Below are 17,648 nucleotides of genomic sequence, written 5' to 3' on the forward strand. Positions count from 1 at the left end.
AAAACCTCATCAAACCATATGCCAACAGGCAGGACAGAGTGTGATCTTCATGTGATCATTGGTGCTGGAGACAACAAAGGCCAAATCCCTTCTCTCTAATTAGCTAGATTTTTCATTTTAATTGATTTGGGCTGCTGGTGACTACCTGGCAACTATTTAAGCAAAAAAAAATAAGGTGACTTACATATCTTGCTATGATTGGCTGATAGTTCCATTTATGAGTTTAAAATGAGAGACCCACACCTTCATGGCTGGCTTTCCATCAGTATTGAAAAGATGGACTTTTGGACAAGGCATGATGCACATTATATGCTTCTCTGTGTGACATCAGAAAAAGAGACTGGCAAGGGAGGAACTTGCTGGTTTTAACTCTGTTCCATTTAAGCTTATTTTACCTCTTCTGCTTTTCAAACACTTAAATAACTCAGTCCTCAGATGTAATGATGCTTAGATAATATAAGTACCCGTGCTCGATAAACACTAAGAATGTCCAGTGTACTAATGAAATCAGCAAGGTTCACTAGTTTTTTGCTATATAGGATGAAAACTTCCTCCTTGAGATGTAACCTATGCAGTGTCCAATTATCTGTTGGCAAAGGTGTATTACCTTTCAAAATTTCATTTCACTAGCAGTGCTACATAACCCATTGCCTGACAGTTTTTGTGATATCTACCGAGGAAGCAATTCACATCTAGATCAGGTCCTAAATTTTACTAAATAGAAAACAAGCATTTTTCCACTCTATTAAATTGTCAGTGTAAACAGTATTTTGGCAGCAGGTTATCACGGAGTTTCAAAATACTTTCTCTGCAATCCATGCTTAAATTTAAAGTGACATGCAAGTAATGATTCTTAGCTACATAGAAAAAAAAGCTACAGATTTTCTTACCATATGAGATATAGTACACTTGTGGGTTCACAGATGGCCAATGTATATTTCTAAATAAATCTAATATGCCATACCAAGAAAGTTTGAAACCTGACTGCCTAAAGTTCGGGTTCTGTATTGATATTTACATCTACAAACCACTAAATACATCCTCTTATACCAAACTGCTGAGCATGTGAAATTTGAATTGAAGAAAAATGAGTTATAAGTGCCTAGCACTTTGAAAAACCAGACTTAAAATACTTTTCTCAGTATATAGTGCATATAGTGCAGTACAATTAAATATGTATGAGCCTAACTTTAAGCACACACTTTAAAATCTTTGGCTGACATTTTCTAACAAAAAATACATGATTTGCATATTTAACATTCCTTAGATTAAAGTGAAAATGAGGAGATAACATTTACATTAAACTGATTCTCAAATATGATTATTTCTAATGGACTCATACCTTACATTAGTTGGCTGTTATATTTTAAAGCTTAGTACAAATATTGACAAACTAGTGTCTTGCAATAGGTGCACAGGGAAGCAAATCTTTTTGGGATTAGATTCTCATGGATATCATAGGATGGAACCGATACGATTCACTGAAGAGAAAGGACAAGAAAATCACAGAAAGATGGGGTTTATAAATTTGGTTCGTGAAAACTACTCCTTTGATTTGGTATTCAATGCCTGACTGAAGATGGTGACACGTTATTTGGATCAAGGGTTGATACTGATTAATTAAATTACATTTACTGAGGACTACAAGTCATTTCTGCAAAATGCTGCATAAATAACAATACACTATCTCCAGAGTATTCTGTTTATACCTTATCTAGAGATACTCATGGATATAATTTTTCCTGGACATGTATTCTTTTGTGCCTATTTTCATCAGGGTTAGTTTTTCACAAAACCCAGCTGTACCCAGCTTTGTGAAATCTGGTCAGATGTACGAGGTGGCAATTTTTGCAGGGTTGGCCAATTAGGAGGTAAAGTTCAGCTAAGGACATGAGATCAGTTGGATATGACAGCTCATGAGAAGGTGGCACAGGATACTGACAACTAACACATGGGCTAAGGGCATGGCATGAAGAGCAAGGCAGAAGTGAGAGTGACAGGACAAAGCCACAGCAATTCTTGGGGGCTGTGCAATTAAGCTGGAGACGAAGTTCTGCCTAGGATTGCACTCTTTTTGACAAGACAGAAGCTGAGGGAAGTCATTTACATTGTCTCTCACACTGTTATTTGCATCCCACCTTGCTGATGTTTGCTTCCAGTGATCCAAGACAAGCTGCTATAATCTCCTGAGCCGGTTGGTGCCCTGTGACAGAGAGCAGGTAAGATTTCTGGATGCCAGGCAGTTCTCTGCTGGGGTCCTCTTATCTCCTTAGTCTCTGTCTTGCATCACAATGTCCTTCAGATCATGAGCTACATCTGGAAGCTCAAAATCCATGGGAATGAGTTTCAATAGGTGGTTCCTAGATGTCAGCCCTCCAAGCCTTTGTCAGGAATCACACCTACCTAGCATAGCCTCTGCTCTGCTGTTGATTAAAATGCTTTACCCGGAGGAGAAAGGTGATATGCCATGGAATATGGAAGTAATGAAAGTGGATTATCAGGAAGTTTTTACAGAATTGGCCTCCACAGAGAAGCAGCATAAACAGGGAGCTCAGGAACAGAACAGTGGGAAGATGGGAGTTTTGATGTGAGGGCCTGATTGTCTGGAGTAAGGTAAGTAGTACCCACAATGGACTGGACTGGGAGAAGCTCTGCAGCAGGGTGATTGAGGACTGGTGTTTTGGGAGTGTTACGAACTCTGAATTGGAAACTTAGCTTATGTATCACCTTTATAGACCTCTATACTTAGATGCAGGGTTCAAAGAAGAGAACTTCCAGAGGAAGATTAGGCTCAAGGGACAGATTATTTGCAAGAACTCAATCTATACAAGTTCATGGGGCCAGATGGGCTATATCCAAGGGTACTGAGAGAGCAGGCAGATGTCTTAGCAAGTCTGCTTTCTATCACCTTTGAGAGGTCATGGAGATGTGGACAGTGCCCCTAATGTTTGGAGAAAGGCAAATGTTGTAACATCTTCAAAAATCCAGGGAACTACATGCCGTTCAGCCTCACTTTGACCCCTGGGGAAATCATGGAACAAGTGCTCTAGGAACACATTTCTGAGCATAAGGAGGACTATAAGGTAACTGGGAACAGTCAACATGGATTTAACCAAGGGTAAACCGTGACTGACCAATGTGATTGCCTTCTGTGATGATGTCAGGGACTGGTGGCCCTAGGGGTGATGAAATGGGGTCCTTTGCCAGGCAGGGACAGCAAGAGCTAACAGTGCCCTCAAGGCCCTGATGTCTTTCTCTCAGTCTGCTCTATGCACCCAGATGAAATACTATTCTGTATCTGTGCTTTATTTTCTCTTTGATTTTACTACAAAGTTTTAACTTCTACTGCTCATTCACTTCATTTTTTCTTGTTTCTGACATACATGCTAAACTTATAAAACCCTATATGTGTCATTATCTGCAAATAATGAATCAAAATTGAAAGTCATTCACCAATTAAATTTCAGTCCAAGATATAATAGTAGTTATGCAGTTCCATGTTGCTTACCTGCTACTAATGAAGAAAGAACCTCTGTAGCATAGTGTATAAGGAGAGTTCTTTTAGGATCTTTTCCATGGGCAAGACTCAATGCAACTTTGGAGGAAACAGATCTTTATAAATACTTTTTTTCCATTTATGTTCACACCACTACTAACTAGATCTGATTAACTTTATGTGGGAAAGGTTTTTATTTTTGGTTTGTACTGTATTTTAACTGCTCATCTGTACATTTTTATTCTAGTTACTCATCATTTGTTCAGCTTCTCTGTGATGCTATCAAAAAGGGAGTATTGTATTTTAAGTGAATGGAAGAATGCAACACAGAGCCTAAATGCTGTTTAAAAAAAGTAATTGTGTCTTTTTGGTCAAGAGCAAAAAATATGCTGGAAACAGGGCCTATGTTGCGTGCATGAAAAAACATTTTGCCAGCTGGAACAATGAAAATGTTTACAGTATATTCACAATATGATTTATTGGAGTTTACAGCTCTGAGATGGGTACGTTCTCTAAGGTACTAGATTGCCTGGAGCCTACACTTTTCTCCATGTTCTTAAATCGTTTCCAAACTACTTTTAAAGTATATTAGATATATTTGCTAAGCCTTCTTGTTCTCTGACAGCCAGAACCACAAGCACAATCTGTGGAATATATGTGAACAGATGGATGTTAAAAACAAAAAAACAAAAAACAAAAGGCAAAAAAGCTTGCCCATGTGAATTCACCCCAAATGAATGACCAATGACTTGTAGATACCACTTCTACAATAAGTGGCAATGTGCTAACACTTTGATATTACTGGGAGTAATGCCTACTTGAGAGGTAATTTTTTTGTGTGCACAGTATGCCCAGAAATAGTACATTTATTTTGGTGAAGAGGCAGTGCTTTTAAAGGCTGATTAAGTGACTACGATGTTCCTGTTGTAAAGTAAAGTCCAGATTCAGAATAAATGAAAGTGCATATATAACACAATTCTTGACCTAAACAATGTATACTCATTAAAAAATATGGGTGGGGTGCATTTTAAAACAGCATTTTACAGCATTTACATCATTTGCAGCATTTAAATTCTACAGCATTTTAAAACAAAATTCTGAGGTCATGTCTACACAGGAGGGGGTAGACAGACATGACCTTGAAACAAGATTTATTGTTTGGGCAAGATAATGCACTAGTGCAAATACACAGTTTTGAAATGTTGGTGTTCAATCATGAGACTTTTTGCACATCTGCTCATGTCCATGTCATGGGGAAATGACACTCACTCCCCTCACTAATGCACATTAATAGATATAAATGTATAACGAAAGTATCTCACTAATGGCCATCACATTTCTGTAATCTGAGAAGTAGTCATTCTAAAACATGAAAAAAATATTTGACTAATTACAAAGATCACAAACAAACATAAAAATGGTAGTTGCAAATATTTGCAATACATGATGGGCTTGTCACACTTGCTTTTCTCTTTTCTGTTGTGTAACATCCATTTTTATGGATAAAATATCATTCTATTTATTCCAAATGTTATTACTAACTTCACAATATATATACGTGGCATATATAGAATCATAATCGTTTAGGTTGGAAAAGACCCTTAACATCATCAAGTCCAACCATAAACCTAACACTGCCAAGTCCACCACTAAACCATGTCCCTAAGCGCCATGACTACACATCTTTTAAACACCTCCAGGGATGGTGACTCAATCACTTCCCTGGGCAGCCTGTTCCAATCCTTGATAACCCTTTCAGTGAAGATATTTTTCCTAATATCCAATCTAAATGTCCCCCGGCAGAACTTGAGAACTTTTCCTCTCATCCTATCGCTTGCTACTTGGGAAAAGAGACCAACACTCAACTCGCTACAACCTCCTTTCAGGTAGTTGTAGAGAGCAATAAGGTCTCCCCTCAGCCTCCCTTCCTCCAGGCTAAACAACCCCAGTTCCCTCAGCCACTCCTCATAAGACTTGTGCTCTAGACCCTTCACCAGCTTCATTGCTCTTCTTTGGACACGCTCCAGCACCTCAATGTCTTTCTCATAGTGAGGGGCCCAAAACTGAACACGGTATTCGAGGTGTGGCCTCACCAGTGCTGAGTACAGGGGGACAATCTCTCCCCTAGTCCTGCTGGCCACACTATTTCTTGTACAAGCCAGGATGCTGTTGGCCTTCTTGGCCACCTGGGCACACTGTCGGCTCATATTCAGCCAGCTGTCAACCAACACCCCCAGGTCCTTTCCTGTCAGGCAGCTTTCCAGCTGCTCTTCCCCAAGCCTGTAGCATTTCATGGGGATGTTGTGACCCAAGTGCAGGACCCAGCACTTGGCCTTGTTGAACCTCATACAACTGGCCTCAGCCCATCGATCCAGCCTGTCCAGATCCCTCTGTAGAGCCTTCCTACCCTCAAGCAGATCAACACTCCTGCCCAATCTGGTGTCACCTGCAAACTTACTGAGGGTGCATTCAATCCCCTCATCCAGATCATTGATAAAGATATTAAACAGAACTGGCCCCAATACTGAGCCCTGGGGAACACGACTTGTTTCTGGCTGCCAACTGGATTTAACTCCATTCACCACAACCATTTGGGCCTGGCAATCCAGCCATTTTTTTTACCCAGTGAAGAGTACACTCATTCAAGCCATGAGCAGCCAGTTTCTCCAGGGGAATGCTGTGGGAAACAATGTCAAAGGTTTTACTGAAGTTAGGTAGACAATATCCACAGCCTTTCTCTCATCCACTAGAGAGGGTCACCTTGTCATAGAAGAAGATCAGGTCAGGCAAGCAGGACCTGCCTTTCATAAACCCATGCTGACTGGGCCTGATCACCTGCTTGTCCTGTACGTGGTGTGTGATGGCACTCAAGATGATCTGCTCCATAACCTTCCCCAGCACTGAGGTCAGACTGACAAGCCTGTAACTCCCCAGATCCTCCTTCCAGCCCTTCTTGCAGATGGGCGTCACAATTGCTAACCTCCAGTCAACTGGGACGTCCCTGGTTAGCCAGGACTGCTGATAAATGATTGGAAGTGGCTTGGTGAGCACTTCCACCAGCTCCCTCAGTACCCTTGGGTGGATTCCATCTGGCCCCACAGACTTGTGTGTGTCTAAGTGGTCTAGCAGGTCACTAACCATTTCCTCTTGGATTACGGGGGCTTCATTCTGCTCCCTGTCCATGGCTTCGAGCCCAGGAAGCCAGGTACCCGGAGAACAACTGGTCTTATCTAAGACTGAGGCAAAGGCGGCATTAAGTACCTCAGCCTTTTCCTCAGCCTTTGTCACTATGTTTGCCCCTGCATCCAATAAAGGCTGGAGATTCTCCTTAGCACTCCTTTTGCTGCTAATATATTTATAGAAAGATTTTTTATTCTTTTACAGCAGTAGCCAGATTAAGTTCTAGTTGGGCTTTGGACTTCCTAATTTTCTCCCTGTATAACCTCACGACATCCTTGTAGTCCCCCTGCGTTGCCTGCCCCTTCTTCCAAAGGTCATAAACTCTCTTCTTTTTTTTCCTGAGTTCCAGCCAAAGCTCTCTGTTCAGCCAAGCCAGTCTTCTTCCCCGCTGGCTTGTCTTTTGGCACATGGGGATGGCCTGCTCCTGCGCCTTTAAGATTTCATTTTTGAAGAATGTCCAGCCTTCCTGGACTCCTTTGCCCTTCAGGACTGCCTCCCAAGGGACTCTGTCAACCAGGCCTCTAAACAGGCCAAAGTCTGCCCTCTGGAAGTCCAAGGTGGCAGTTCTGTTAACCTTCCTCCTTACTTCCCCGAGAATCAAAAACTCTATCAATTTCATGATTGCTATGCCCAAGACAGCCCCGAACCATCACATCACCCACAAGTCCTTCTCTGTTCACAAACAACAGGTCCGGTGGGGTGCCTTCCCTTGCTGGCTCCCTCACCAGCTGTGTCAGGAGGTTATCTTCCACACATTCCAGGAACCTCCTAGACTGTTTCCTCTCTGCTGTATTGTATTTCCAGCAGACGTCTGGTAATACGAAGTCCCCCATGAGAACAAGGGGTAGCAATGGTGAGACTTCTCCCAGCTGCTTAGAGAATAATTCATCTGCCTCTTCATCCTAGTTGGGTGGTCTATAACAGACTCCCACCATGATATCTGCCTTGTTGGCCTTCCCCCTGATTCTCACCCATAAACACTCAACCCTTTCATCACCATCATTAAGCTCTAGACAGTCAAAACACTCCTAACATACAGGGCTACCCCACTGCCTCTCTTGCCTTGCCTATCCCTTCTGAAGAGTTTATAGCCATCCATTGCAGCTCTCCAGTTGTGCAAGTCATCCCACCATGTTTCCGTGATGGCAACTATGTCATAGTTTTCCCACTGCACAATGGCTTCGAGCTCCTCCTGTTTGTTGCCCATGCTGCCATATACACAGTATGCCATATACACAATGTGCATATGCCATATACACAATACATATACACAAAATAATAACTTTATATATTTATTTTGTTAGGAAAGCCTTCCAATCAGCCTTTCTTCAAAGCAAAGGAGTAACTGCTGCCCTCTTATCTGCCACTAGGGAATTCTTTCAGAAACTGAAGAGGCACTACCATGGAAAGGAAGTTAATAAAATTAGTTTTGTGACAGATAAAATGCTTATAATGGTGATTTAAAACAGTGAACACTAGTTGATGGCCAAAGACTACACAACCCTAAACCTTGAGACCCTGCGCCCACTCAAGAAATAAAGGATGAGTCCTTGGGTTTCCCTGAGATTAATGAGAAAGGTACACCAAAGACCAGGTGATCTAGTCATCTTAGAGATAAACAGTGTTCCACTATTGTATGGCCTCTCTTCTTCTCAGGGGAGGAGACAAGCAAACACAGTATAAGTATCAGGATTTCTGAAAAATCATGAAATGAGCAGGATTTCTGAACATTGATGAAACAATGGAGTAGCAAAATCATTTTCAATGGCTTTTGCTTGGCTCTAGAAAACCAGCACCATAAATTGATAAAAGCTGATAAAAACATGTATTCCTATCCTGTGTGTACACTTATGTTGATATATATATATTTATGTTTATACACATTCTAGAAAAGCTAATGTTGCTTTCATCTTCCTAATACAGAAACCTCCCTACTCATTTTCATTTCTATGGACATTCTTAGAGTTCTTCAGGAATCCTTTGATGGAGGCTAGTAACTTTTGTTTAGCTAAAGCTTATTATCCAAAAAGGCATGCAATTTTAATTAAAATATGGATGGACAGAAAGTGCATTTCCCTTCACAGCTTCCTTTGTCCAGGGTTTATCACCCTCTTCAGTAAAAGGATACATGATATTTCCAGTTTACTTTGTTTCAGGTTCAAGCCACTGGTTCCTCTTATACTTTTTTTTCTGATAAATGAAATATCCCAGTACTCTCTAGTACACTTTCTTCATAGATATGTTTGTACACTGCAACTAAGTAAGTTCTTCTTTAAAAGCTAAATACTATTTTCTGTCCATCCTTCAATTAAAAGTTTCTTTACCTAGACACTCATTTTCATGGCTCTTTTATGCATCCCCTTTTTTCAACACCCTCTTAAAATGAGGACACCAGAAAAGTATAAGGTTCCAAAATCCAACAGTTCATGTGTGTGGGTCATTGGTAGGTCAGTACTCCCCTATTCATAAAGCTAACTTTTACAGGTTTTTTTATATCGCAGTATCACACGAAGTCTTTACTATGTCATGTTTGGGTTTGTCTATTATGACTTCTACATTCGCTGTCACTGCACACCCAAGCATTGTAATATTACTCTATATTTTATTCCCAGGATGCATTATACTAAGGTTTCTTACAGAAATTTGCTAATAGCCAAAGGTCTTGCTACTAAAGCAGCTCATAAAAAAATTAATGACAAAAAACCCAGAAAGAGGCTCTTTGCACAGACACTAAGACTGTCCACAAGTTAAGTGTGTAAATTAGATGTAAGCCTCCTTGTCACGAGTGGCAAATGTCACAGGAGATAAGGTAAGGAAAGAAATGCATGGCCACTAAGATGATTCCAAATACAATAAACAAGTATCATATAAATGTGGTTTACGTGTTCTAGCATGCACTGAGCTTGTTCTAGTCCACCCTGCTGTTCCAGCCTCTAATAGATGATTTAGTATTACATTAATGTAACATTTTACTATGCAGATGGGCTACAGGGCAATAAACTCACTGAACTGCATCAACCAGTTTTCCAAAACCTTCTAAGAAAACAAATACTCTGTATAAGAAACAGTCATTCATTCAGTAGGTAAGGCTTGCATTCTGTTTCTAGATTTATAATTGTACATATGGCTCTACAGAGTAAATGCTATTTAAGTAAGTCCATCACTTATCAATTTATCCAGACAGTTTTGTTTGACTGTGTTCTCTTCATTACATTTCATTCCACTAACTTTTATGGCATTTATAAATCTTCCCAGTGATGACTTTCATATTTATTTCCAGATCACAGATTAAAAATATTAAATAGCACTAGTTCAGGCCCTGTGGAACCTGTTTGAAATACTCTCATTTAATTATTGTTTTCTTCAGCTGACCGTTACAGAGATTTGACAATTACCCAGTTCTTAATTAATTTAGTGATGACCAACACATTCGCCAGTCGTTATCATCCACAAAATTTATCCTAGAGACAGTTTAAGAAAATGTCATGTTCCCTTTTTTGTTATAGGCAAAACGTTACCCACTCTTACACAAATCACTATACAGCTTACTGTAACTCTTCTTCATGTATATTTACAACTTGAAGTAGTCTATATTCTGTTTCACACCTGAAACAATGTGTAGTAAAAAAAACAGAGCATGTAAGATATACACCTTACTCATTATTATAACCACTTTTCCATAAAGAGGTAGTCTTTAGCTCTGAGAGCAATCTGGGTCTAAGTTGTGATGGTATCTGAATTCTTAAAGAGCAACAGTATCTTTGTTTGCTCCTCTCCTACCCTGTCATCTGAGGAGCTGAAGTTATATCACAGTGGCTTGAAAAGCAATTATAAATAAATAAATAAATAAATAAAGATTTACAGAATTAGGTCTTTCATTATTTCTCATCAGTTATATTTGCTCTAGAGTAATTGGTAACTGTGATCCAAGTAATTGTGTTCTATGATATTTCATTTAAATGCTGTAAGTCAACATATCTGAGTAACTGAAGGATAAGGCATATTTCTAATGTATTAATAAAATTGTTTCACTTTTAGTTCCTGTGTACAGTTTTATTTCTTAGAACTGTGTCATAATTATGCAGCTATACAGATATTTTTAGTTATGGTGAAATGGTCATTTCAAAAATGTTCTGATAAACCATTCAGTATTTAGCATCCCTGTGGTACTAAGGAATTTTAATATTTAGTTCATGATTTTAGAAAAGAAACATGCATTTTATATGACTATCATCTATTAATTCTTACTTTTTAGTTCTTTAAGCAAGTGGGTATAGCATGAATAACAGTCAAGATTCTAGTAATTTCTATATGTATTTACATATTCCTCTCTGTCAGCTACAGTAAGTCAAATAGGCTGACATTTTCCTTGAGCAGAGATTTGACGTGAAATCCAACTCACGACTCTACTGGACACCAAGGCTAGTTAAATCTCCATATACTTCATACATTCTGTTTTTCTCCAAGAGAAGGTACTTTTTCGCTGTATGCTGTATAGCCACGGGCTGGCATTATAGAGTAGAATGAGGAAGTTACCTCAGGAAACATGGATAACAGTCAGAGCCCCTGTTGTTTCTGCATTCATATTGGGTTCTGTGTTGTCAGTGCCAGGAGATGCCTTTAAGCATAAAGATTGGGCTGAGCATAAGGGATTCTTGATCACTTGAAATCTGATGTTATACTTCCTAAATAAAAATTACTTTTTTCCCACCAGCTTGTATGTAATGTTTTTGGCTGGGTTTGGGCCTTTTTTTTTTTTTCCAGTGTTGCCTAGTCTTTTAGTCTACTGTTATATCATCAACATAATGAGGGCATGTCTTTCCCTTGAAAATTTAGAAGCTACAGTACAGTAACAGTTACAAGTTTTTCCCAGAAGTCTGCTAAAATGCAACCAAAATAGATTTTGTTAGTATGCACAGTAACTGAAAATCAAGGTACTTTCACTGAAGAGCAGGAGTCTGGATTTAATTTTAGGAAAGAAGTGACCAACAATTGATACAGTTGAGCTACACAATGCCATCTTAAAAACTTGATTTTCAAGTGTATATAAATGGTACTGCACTGTAAATGTTACAACATTTAAAATAAGTATTAAATATTAGAAAATAGCAGAATCCATGATATATTATTCCTATACTGGGTACATAAGATCCCTGTTTGAACGTAATACTTCTTGAGGTCTGAGCCAACTCAAGCTTATATGAATCACTATGCTCTTTATAAAACTGCTGTCTTCTAGCTCATGAGCACTTATTATCTGTTATAATAAATTTCAAAAGATTTTCTTGCTATTTATTTCATCACTCCTCACAAAAAAATGTACAGGCATTGTCCTTTCTAACTCCCTTACTTATATCCATCCAAAATACCATGAAAAACAAAGGCAGTTTTGGGCCATTCAGTCTTTTCCCTCCAACAGGTTTCATCACATACTTACAATAAAGTAAATCAGCTATTTTATTTTTAAAAAGTGTGGTGCCTTGGCCAGCTGCCCACCCAACAGCTCTCTCACTCCCCCTCCTCAACTAGAACGGGGAGAAAATAAGATAAAATCTCATGCATTGAGATAAATGCAGGGAAATCACTTACCCGTTACCATTCTGAGTACAACAGACTCAATTTAGGGAAACGTAATTTGTCAGTTAAAAATAGAGTAGGAAAGTAAGAAACAAAACACCAAAAAAATGAAACACCTTCTCCCCTCCCCCCTTTTCCCAGGCTCACCTTCACTCCTTACCTCCAGACTCTTCTATGCCCTCCTCATCCCCTGAGCAGCGCAGGGCAACAGGGAACGGGTGTCTGCGGCCAGCCCATGGCGGCTCCCCGCTGCGGCTCCTGCCTCCTCAGGCTGTTCCCTGCTCCAGCCTGGGGCCTTCCCCGGGGCTGCAGGGAAACCCCTGCCCCACCGGGGGGGGGGTCTCTCCCGGGGCCGCAGGGCCATCTCTGCTGGGGAGGGGGGCCTGGAGCACCTCCTGCCCTCCTCCCGCTCTCCCCTCGGGGCTGGCAGGGCTGTTTCTCCCACCGTTTCCCTCAGCCCTTTTGCCCTTTCTTCCCCAGGCTTTCCCCGAGGCTGAGGGGCTCAGCTGTGCCCGGCGGTGGGGCCGCTGGAGCCGGTGGGAACCGGCGGGAACCGGCGGGAACCGGCTGGGTCTGGCCCGGGGCAGCCCCGCCTCTCTCCTCACAGGAGCGGCCGCCGCCCCTGCAGAGCTTCCCGCCACCGCAGCTGCTGCTGCTGCTGCTGCTGCTGGCACTTGCGTACCTGCACCTGATACAAAAAGTTACAAAAAGATCAATATATACCAATGTGTAAGTTTAATACTGTGCTACAATGAATGCCAAGCTGCAGTTTCAAATTTCAAAGGAAAACAGTCCTATAGAAATCGGCTAAACAGTATAAATCCTGCATCCTTCTGGACCCCATTCTCCCTTCTCCCCTCTTTCTTTTCTGTTTTTCCACATTCCTCTCCTTTCCTTTTCTTGTTTTTCTTCTTTTCCTCATTTATGACATTGTTCAAAAGAGAATTAAAATACATTGGGTGAGAGTGGAAGCAGGGACAGGTATCCTGGGAAGAGTATAGGGACGCTGCCTGGTGGTGTAGGGATGGGCTCAGGGAAGCCAAGGCGCAGCTGGAGCTGAACTTGGCAAGGGTTGCAAAGAATAGTAAGAAGGGCTACTACAGGCATGTCAGCCAGAAAAGGAAGGTCAAAGAAAGCATACCCCCCTGATGAACACGACTGGCAAACTGGTAACAACAGACAAGGAGAAGACTGAGGTACTCAAAAACTTTTTTGCCTCAGTCTTCACTGGCAACCTCTCTTCCCACACCTCTCAAGTGGATGGACCATCTCGAGTGGATGCCCCATCCCTGGAAACATTGCAGGTCAGGTTGGACGGGGCTTTGAGCAACCTGATCTAGTTGAAGATGTTCCTGCTCATTGCAGGGGTCATTGGACTAGACGACTTTAAAGGTCCTTTCCAACCCAAACTATTCTATGATTCTATGATTCTATTATATGTTGTTTTGATAAATAACATTTTGTTATTTAATAAAATTTAGGTCTCTATATGGTTATTTTATTTTATCTTTGAGCCAAGAAAAAGAAAAAAACAACTTTTTTTGAACAAAGATCCCTATTAAATACCATTCCAGGATGGCTTTGGAAAATCTTTACATTTTAAATCTTTTTGACAGCCTCTTAAAATAATCTGGTTATTGGTAGGGTATAATTATATCAGTCTTCCATCAATTTTCCCTTACACTGCTGCAGTTCACCAGAATTAAATAAATTATATGTGATCATTAAGAACTGCTAAATTTAATGCCATATTGGGAGGTAAATTACCTTAGTCATATTTTAAACCTCAGTGAGAGGTTTAGAAATGGTGCAACTTGAACTATAAAACTATTCAAAGTCAGCATTGGAGATAGCTCAGTGTTTTCACCTGTAAACATTACTGGCTCGTTTGAATTCTGTTTGTGCCTCTGAACTGCCTGTGAAAGTTTCCAGACTCTTGTTCGTTTGGGTTATTTACTGATTTTAATGTTCTCATTAATTCCGTCCCTCTGTCCCCCTCCCCCCCCTTTTTTTTCCCAGCTGTTTCTGGTATGTTTTGAACTTGATTCAATGAGAAAGTTGAAAAGGCATATCATAGGAGAAGATGTTGCAATGCTTTTCTTTAGTATTTTCAGATTGGACATATTAATCTGTATTAGTAAGAATCATCATCCCAGTGTAGCAGCTGTTGTCATCTGATTTCAGACAGAAATTTTATTTTATTCAAACTGTGTGTTCTTTGGGAAAGAGATGACATTTTCTACTCCTGCTTCACAACAAAACCCAGCACTTTCTGTGGATTTTTTGCTGGAAAAAAAGGTCTCAGCTTCTCTTGATTTTAAACTTCTTCTGTTAGATTAAACCTATCATCACAGCTATGGTGATGCTTTCTGAATCTGCTAGCATAAAAGCTTATGAACATAAGTTTTGTCTTTGCACAGACATTCTGTTAGAAAAATATGATTAATTACAACTTTCTTATGCATTTCAGTGTAAGATCCACTAGCTTTATAAAATCCTTTAACCTACCTATGGAAATTAAATTAGTAGAAAGACTGGAAAAATGTAAACCCAAAAATCTAAAAAATATTTAAATATAAACTCAAACACAATAGTGAGAGTAAATAACAGGTCATTTGGGGGAGGAAAATTTATAGAGGGAATTCTACCAGTATTTTTAGATTAGCATTCTAAAAGCTTGTCTATATTATCTGCATTTTCATCTTAGACTTGCATTCTTGTATCAATAAGAGTCAGAATCACAATTCAGCCCGACAAATTGGAAGGCAAAATTGAATTTCACTTGTTTGCTGGTAGGAACTGTATTCCTTTTAGATTTGATTTTATCCTTCATTCTAATTTACTAATTGTCGTGGTTTCAGCCCAGCCGGTAACAAAGCACCACGCTACCAAAAAAAAACGTGCCACACAAACCCATAACACTAATATAGGAGGATTCTTTCATTCAATTAAGTTAAACAGAGAGTGATACTAATAGGCTATATAATGTTTGGAAAATGCTTGTTGATACATTATTCTAACATACTGATATAAGAAAAATTAGAGTAACTTCGGGTGGGTTCTTAACCGGTTGGGTCTTAATGTTAGCAGGGCTTTCAGGCTGTTTTTGAGCACTCTTCAATACTCATACTGAATTAGCACCTTTAATGAAGTATAGTGAATTCTTGTATGGGATATTAAATAAGTTTAGTGACTTTAATTATTGATTTTATATCATATAATTCAATGTAATATACTTAAAGTTAGTCAGCTAATTGATATTAGCTGAGAATATTGAAATAAATGATGAAATGCTATGTAGACTTAAAGAAAAAAAGAAAAAAAGAAAAAAAGATCCAGCTTGTAATGCTCTCTGAAACAAAAGTGGGGAATTCTTTGCTAATTACAAGCTAAACAAGATGTCAAAAATGTTTCTGAAATATTCCTAAATTATACTATATATTTTATTATTTTTAATGTAAATGTAACTTCTATTTCAGTTTAAAAACGGAATTGAGAGTGTCTTGGCCCTTTAAGATTTTAAATTGTGTTGAAAAAATGGAAAGGACATAGATGCACTGAGAACACAGTAAGTGGGCAAACCTAGGAAAACTGTCTGGTAGTGGCAGCTTGTATATGCTTCTCACATGTTTGTTTGGACAGAAGTTTAAATAAAATATTCTGGTTTAACACACCATCCTGTCTGAGATCATACTCGATGCCATTTGTAAGATCTTATTCCAAAGCTGCACAGAAATAGAAGACACCTTTGTTGGATCAAGGTGGGTAAAGATTTCCAGAAATGGAAGTGGTTTTGATTATATGGGCTCTAGGTGTCACCACTCACAAACCAGACCCACTTTTTAGAAGCACATACAGGCTCACAGTGATGTTATGTAACTTCAGTTTGAGCTATGTCTCCCTGTGAAACCTTGTGATTTTTTAATATTTCCACTATTGATTATCACCCATAAAATGCACTGTGGTTACTTCCCATGGCTGCTTGTTTAATGGCTAAATAATTTGTTTACATTTCACAGCCTTTATACTTCAACCCCAGAGAGAATTGTGACTACAAACCAATCTGTTTCCAATCAGCACTATTAATCCTTAAAACTGGACGTGGGTGCCCTTTAACAACCCTCCAAAATCCTTAAAGTTAGCAGTGGGAGAGAGATCTGACACAGGTCTTTCTGCAGTAGGCTCAGTGCCAGCGTGAACGCCATAGCCTAAGGCTAGGCTGGTTTAGAACACCTTGCTCTCTGGACAAGCCACTGCTGCTGAGAATTTACCTTGCTTTCTTTCATGTTCACCTGGGATAAAAGGGATTTGTCAACCTTGCCAATATTTTTCTTCCATTTTGCAAGTTGTTAAATGGCTTCTCAGGTTGCAAACTTCCTTGTAATAATTAATATATTAAGTTTTAGTAAATACTTGATAGGCAGATTAAAATTTGGAGCAGTGCACTACCCTACAGCTCTCCAGAGGAGTTTAATAAACACACCTTTACTGATTGCTAGGATACTTTTACAATATTGAACACGAAGGAGTAGCAATAATTTGTAAAACGTACCAGTTACTATTTGTGAAAATTCCAGTGTACACAGTGTAATTTGAAATCCCTTTTTCTCTCCTTTGTTGGCTACAGGTTTGCTAGTAATCCCCACCTCTTTCTGCATAGCCTCTGAACTTCAGAAATCATCAGCAATCTGTTAGCTTGGCAATTCACGCAAGACCAAAATCAGTGGGTGATAAACAGCTGTTACTTTTAGGGGGAATTATCCTGTAGCTTTTATTTCAAGCAAAATCTGCTACAAACTTTTAATGTATCTCCATATGGGATTGCACTGTCATTTCAGAAAGCTGACTTGGAATGTCAGAGGCCAAGGCTGTGACCCGTGACAACATCCCATCTTGAGCAGACCAGAAGTGAACTATTAACGATATTACTCTCCACCAAGGTCAAAATTGAACATTGGAGATGGGTTTTCAGCTTTGTACTTTCTTTTTCTTTTTTTTTTTTTTTTTTTGTTGAAGGCTTGGTGAGATTCAGAAATGTTCACACTTTCAATTTTTCTGCATGAATTGAGCTTCTATATGTTCATAGACAACAACTCTACGGGCCTGACACTTTTACTTACGCAGTTACTTCAAAATTGTCTAATGATGTTGAGTGGAACTACTGGCAAAGAGGACAGCTTGTTTATTTATTCATAAAAAAATTATTCTCATGCTTTGAAATTGGGTATATTGCACTTTTCTGTGATAGCTTACTGTTTACTCTAACGAATGTCTGTTTTTTTCCATTTCATCTTCTATTTTGAAAATGTACTAAAATGTTTTCTGAAATTAATGTCTCATTAGAAACTTGGCAGGTAAAAAAGTAGTGTTGCTACAGTTCTGTTCAAATAGCATA

The sequence above is a fragment of the Harpia harpyja genome, chromosome 1 (genome assembly GCF_026419915.1).
Source record: "Harpia harpyja isolate bHarHar1 chromosome 1, bHarHar1 primary haplotype, whole genome shotgun sequence".
Taxonomy (NCBI): domain Eukaryota; kingdom Metazoa; phylum Chordata; class Aves; order Accipitriformes; family Accipitridae; genus Harpia; species Harpia harpyja.